This window comes from Mugil cephalus, chromosome 3 (genome assembly GCF_022458985.1).
Source record: "Mugil cephalus isolate CIBA_MC_2020 chromosome 3, CIBA_Mcephalus_1.1, whole genome shotgun sequence".
In the NCBI taxonomy this organism is placed as follows: Eukaryota; Metazoa; Chordata; class Actinopteri; order Mugiliformes; family Mugilidae; genus Mugil; species Mugil cephalus.
This window is the reverse complement of record NC_061772.1, coordinates 18,339,355-18,345,459: the sequence shown is the minus strand read 5'-3', so window position 1 is coordinate 18,345,459 and position 6,105 is coordinate 18,339,355. Positions and strand designations below refer to the sequence as shown.

The 6,105-nt window shown below is 43.2% G+C and overlaps 2 non-coding genes across 2 annotated transcripts; one reads left to right on the top strand and one right to left on the bottom strand.

Annotated features, from left to right (window-relative positions):
- Window positions 1-82, bottom strand: trnas-gcu. The gene has a single exon. It is a non-coding gene; the product is annotated as a tRNA-Ser (tRNA).
- Window positions 83-2,416: 2,334 nt separating this feature from the next.
- Window positions 2,417-2,498, top strand: trnas-gcu. Its single transcript has one exon. It is a non-coding gene; the product is annotated as a tRNA-Ser (tRNA).
- The last annotated feature ends 3,607 nt before the right edge of the window (window positions 2,499-6,105 follow it).

The following is a 6,105-nucleotide window of genomic DNA, read 5'->3' as shown; positions in this document are numbered from 1 at the left end:
CGACGAGGATGGGATTCGAACCCACGCGTGCAGAGCACAATGGATTAGCAGTCCATCACCTTAACCACTCGGTCACCTCGTCACACACTTCAGGCAGCCATCATAGGACACTGGAGAGCCAATTAGATTCAAGTTATATATATATATATACCTGATCTGATGTTAAGTTGTTGGGCAGGACAGTGGGTTGCAGTTCTGGGTTTGAATTTATCAGTCGACCTGGGCCTTTCTGTGTAGAGTTTGTATGTTCTCCCTGTATCTCTGGGTTCGCTCCAGGTACTCGAGCTTCCTCCCACCGTCCAGGTTCATTGGTGATTCTAAATTGGCCCTCGGTGTGTGTGTGAATGGTTGTCTGTCTCTCTGTGTTAGCCCTGCAATAGACTGGCGACCTGTCCTCTCATGTAAGGACAGCTGGGAAAGACCCTCCAGAGGACAAGCGGTTATAGAAGATGCACAAATGAATGTAAGTTGTCATCATGTGATATTTTCACTCTGACTCTTCTTTTGCCCCTGGCATTTACACAGTGCAGGAGCAGAAATCTTGTAACAACAGTAACTAAAGGCGGTCAGTTGGGAGGGATATCTCCTCCTCATATCATCCTTCCTTTGACTCTTCAACAAAACGGTGTCAGAAAACTCATAAAGTAGCTAGAAAACGTGTGTCGGGTCAGAGGCTAAAGGAAGAAGCTCCTGATAGCTGGAAGAGAACATTACCTGACTGAACATGTGAGGAACACATATTAGGTATTTTATAATTATTCTAATATATGTATTTTTTTTATAAATTTATGGGATGTAAAAGTAGCTCGACTTAAAATCAGTGTGTGCTGCTCCACCCACTCGTTGGATCTTCAGGGTGGTTGCTCGGTGCAGCTTGCCTCCCCGTGGCCACGCCTGGTGTATCGACTCTGATCAAAGGGGCTCCAGTGGGGAGATTACCCAGACAGAGAGAGCACTCGAGCCTGGGTTTCTGCCGGGCACAGATGGCACACAGCGAGGCTGGAGGCCCCAGGCAGGAGCTGGTGAGGAAAATCAGAGGGATGCAGGCACGGGGCTGGGGCCGTCTAGGGAGAAGAGCCCCCTGGCCACTGACGGTCCATCCAAATACAGGCAATTTTACAGCCCCTCAAGGGAATGGCTTGCAAATGTACCCATTCCCTCCTTCCTACCCGCATGCCTCCATCTCGACCATCTGATGTATGAATGAAGCAGGAGCGGGTGGGAGTGATGCGGTGGAGGGGGAGAGGCAGGCAATCTCTGTGTGTCCTTTGAAGCCTGTCTTATGGCTTTTCTCTGTCAGGTCTCTCTCCAGGGACACTCGGGGAATCTGGCTCTGGAAGGCATCCATACTCTCAGAATCTGAGGCTAAGTTCAAGCATCCAACCATGGAAAGTCTGTGCATCACAACATAAACTTTGACATTCAGACTTCCCCCAGTGCAGAGAGGGTGGCATGTAAACAAGGCACAGCGACATGAATTGACACAAGGCAGTGTGTGGCTAAAGTGAAAATGTGTGTTTCTTTTCATATGAGGGATGAAGACAGTGTGCATCAACTGGGAACAGGAGCCCAGCAAAAGAAACCCGCACGCATACACTGGAAATGGAGAGTTTGTCTGTATAGAGAAATTAAGATGCTCCTAAAAAATACACAGATCCAACATTTCAGCCAACAAGAACAAGCAGTCTGTTACTGTAATAAAGTTTCTGATCTGACAGAGTTAAGGTTTCCTTGTATTCAGTCATAAAAGATTATAGTTTAAGGCGAGACACTACAGGTGAATAGGGTAAAAATTTTAACTAATAGATGGATACAATTAAACTTCTCTGGTTGATTACTTACATAAATGCATCAATATTTTTCTGTGAATTTATATTTAAATATGCGCATAAGGAGTTATCTACTTAAATATGCATACATTTCCAGAACAGAAATCTGAATAATGCCAAAAGTGAGGTTCACAATTCTTGTTTCATTTTGTTAGCATGACGTAGATGTTTCCAGGTATTTTCAGTGGAAATTTTGTTTCTCTCTCTTTACCACTCCATAAATCACAAAATAATATAAAAAAAAAAAACAGTCCAAAAAGAAAAATCTAATTTTGCCATGTCTTTAGGAGTAAAATGTGATATAAATCACGCTTTGAATGATATATGAAAAGTCCCCTCTGTATGTAAGTCCACTTGAGGCTGAGTCCAGAGAATGAGTCCAAATCCAAATCCTCCATGTTAAAATCTCCAACTATCAACACAACTGACGCAATCCTTGGATAATGCATTATTATTGTGCATCCAAGCAATATGGCTGATTTTTCAGAACACAGCAATTTAAGCGTTGTCTTTTCCAGACAAGATAAACAGTCCCTAATGTTACCTTTTTTTTTTTTTTTTTTGGAGCTAACTTTGTCAAAAACTATGACGAGGTGGCCGAGTGGTTAAGGCGATGGACTGCTAATCCATTGTGCTCTGCACGCGTGGGTTCGAATCCCATCCTCGTCGGTTTCTGTTTGCTGCTTCAACTTGAAGTTGTTGACACCATGTCAGAGGCTCTTTATCATTCAGAAAGGTAAACACGAATACTATAAAATGTTGTGCAGGACTGTCCTGAATGGTGTGCATGGTTTTATTTACTTTATTATTTTCTCTTCTCGCACTCTGGTTTTATAAGGTGAACAGCCAATCAGAGAGATCAGTCTCGGGTCACCTGCATGAAATGAATCTAATGTTCAAACGCCACATTGGACATACGTGGCACATCGTATTTTTGTCTAAACAGTTCTTATTGTATAAATGATTAATGTTTAAGCCTTTTCTTCTCTGTATAATTGGATTTAACAAGTGTTTATGTCTTGTTCATGTCTTGTCGGTCTTGTGCAAACAGTCTGGCTTTACTCTGCTTGATAAAAAGAGTAGCTGACTGATATAATGTCACAAAAAAATTAAAAAAAACTATTGTCAACATTTCATCTTTAGTTTTGTGAGTTGGAATAAATGAGAAACTCCAAGACACCACACTGAACTTTTAAAACGATCACACTGACACATTAATTGATAATGACAGTAATTATTAGCTGAAAGCCCAGCCCGTCTGTCAGCTAAAGTATGCGGTTTAGATAATTTGCAGTTGAGTTGAAAAAAAGTTTTAACAAAGTTTGAAATCTTGAGTAACACTTTATTAGAATCATCTGGATTTTTGTTTAAAAAATATCTAAATCTGACCTGAGGTTTGATAAAATCCAAGCAGACCTGCATGTGTTTTTTGTTTTTATTTTTTTTGCTGAGGTCTCCAGTAAAAAGCCTGTCTTTAGCCTGCTGCGTGATTGTGGCACAGCTCTGTAGGCCTTGTTTAGTCCCCCAGTGCAGAACTAATGTGCTTCAGATCAATAGTAGCTCAGAGGCAACCGCTGAAATGAAGTCTGCACAACAGCAACAGGAACATGGCCTCTTTGCTCTCTCTCTGCAACGGAGACAAACGAGGGTGGGGTTAGCTTCAGACTTTGCCGTTTAATTTGAATTTAAAGAGGGTTAAAGCTATAATAGTCAGAGTGCATGTGAAATAGGTGCAGTTTATTTGCTCTAGCGGTGTTCGGCGCGACACATCTCCCCCAAATGTCCGCGCTGATTGTCTTTTCTCTCTTTCATATTCTATTTTTCGTATTCTTCAAGCTTGGTCAGGACTAAATAGCCTTATCTGAGCCCGCCTCGTGCGTTGTGTACCGGCGTGTCAGAGGCGATTGTTTTCGGAGGACATCACAGGCAGATAGACAGACACTGCCGCGCTCTGACTCCTTGTCAGTTCTCCGAGCGGCAGCATACGCGTTCACTCTGTGTTATCAGGCGGGAGATTGATTTCTGTGTCCATCTTGTTTGCCCTTCCCTTTGTGTTTCAAAGCTCAATTTAGAGAAGCCTATGATGTATTGACACGCCCGCCGTGAATTACCCTGCTAAAAGATGCAAGCGCACAAAACATCCAGTAGAAACGAATAGGTTCTGTCCTTCCATTTGTGACGGCGGAGCTGTTGCCGTTCAGGGCACGTCCTCGTCGTGCGCCGCCGTGTGATGTCTCGCAGAGATGAGGCTAATGTTTGGCAGCCGAAGCATCTGACTGCAGTAGCGCTAACTAGATCAAGCTGCACTAAAATAGGATGTCAATGGTGACTAATATGAAGAAACTATTTGCCTCGTGGCGAAGCCCCCCTACCCCCACCCCTCACCACCACTCTATTCGCCTTGCAAACACATTCATCACTGAGCAACACAATAAGCGAACAAACACCATCACTCTCTGCAGAAGAAACCCTTGTCCTCCCGCACACACGCACACATATACACACTCTTTATCCACTCTCCCTCCATAAACCTGGGCCTTTACTTCATTACCTCGACAGCCCGTTTGTAGGCCTTAATGCTGCACATCTAATTAAAGAAACTTGCTTAATTAAAAAAGAGGCAATAAGCCTTTAATGGTGACTAAAAATAATGACTGTGTCAGTGAGGGACCCCAATAATGACCAAATGAAGTACGTATGCATTGAAGGGATTAGTGCAAACACTCCATACATTTGAGCGCCGTCCTCTTCAAACGGAGCCCCGCTCCCCCCAAAAAACCTCAACCAGCTCCCTTTGTTGTTTGGTCAGGAGGACAAATGAGACAGTTAGCGGCTGTAATAGATGTGGCTGTAAAAGCCACCGTGGCTGTATTAGCTGCGCTCCCTCAGCCATCAAGAGCCCAGCCGAATATCAGCCGCTAAAGGCCTTGAGGAAAAGAGGCACGTCTCCAGCATACAGAGGAGCATCCAGCTAAATGCCAGCGGGCCAGCCATTTATCTCCCCATAATGTTTTGTGCCTGTTATTATGCTCATTCGTTCGCTGTGATGTACAGAGCGGAGAGTTCAGTGGTGTCAGGTGGCTCTAATACTGTCAACTGCTGAGTTTTCGATGCTAATCTTCAAACATTTGACCCTGTTCACCTGAATCTGAGGAAAAAGCTCATTTAAAACCCAGTGAAAGAGACTCACATTATTAATAACAGCCATCTACATTCATATTTCAGTCTGTGCCCATCTGAAACTGGAGAATCATATTAAATTCCCAGATAACAAATATATAAATGTTCCCTAAATGCTGCCTTCAAATGGGATCCTCTTTACCGAGTTCTCAAGAAAATATAAATGGCGCCCCCTTGTGGTAATCACAACCTCGTGGGAGAAAGTGGAAATTCTCGTTACGGTCTGTGTGCGCAAATCTGCGGAGGTGGATGGTGAGTTAATATGCTGTGATTTAGTCGTACAGAGTTTTAATGCTTTAAGAAAATGCTGATATTCCCAACGACATCATCTTTTCCCAGTCGTTAGCTCACTCAACCGTTAGCCTTGGTGGCTTCTAGACTGTAACAGGTGCCAACCAAAAAGTTATGGCTGATGTTAGTGCTCGGGCATTTTGTGTTCATGACCTCCCATGTCATAAACGCAAGTCCAGGACTTCAGGGTTGTAGTGTCTTTGGATAGTGAATGGGCTTAACTATCGTAATAAGCTACAGTTTTAAAGGCGAAGGTGTGGGTAAAAGACATGTCTCCACTCTTGGAAGCTTAACATTTTGCTGCGTGTTCAACAACGTCCAATTCTTCACGCTGTCTTTCCATTTCTCAACACTTATGTCTCAGTTGTGTCCGTGTGCTGCTCAGTTTGTTTGCAGAAATTAGTCCATAGGATGTTGCTTTATTTAGGATTTAAATCGTGGATAAATCTGTCCCAAACCAAATCAACCTACACGTCAACGTCCACAAACCAAAGTAAAGCCAGAGACTAAACGGAATAACAAGATTAGAAGACTGGAGCACCACAGCTGAGACAGCAGATCGTTTGGTTTAGGTGCAGGTATACACACATAAGGCAACTGATCAGTGAACTGGGAGCAGGTGTTGAGGTGGGTGTGGAACTGATGGCGAAATGCAGGAAAAGTACATTGAGTACAAAATAAATATATAAAGGACAAAATAAATATATAAATAAATGTTTTCCACACACAGTAAGAGAAGCACAGGTGTAAGCAAGTATTAAATTGAAACTGCTTCAGTTTCAGAGTGGACTTCCTAAACAGCCAC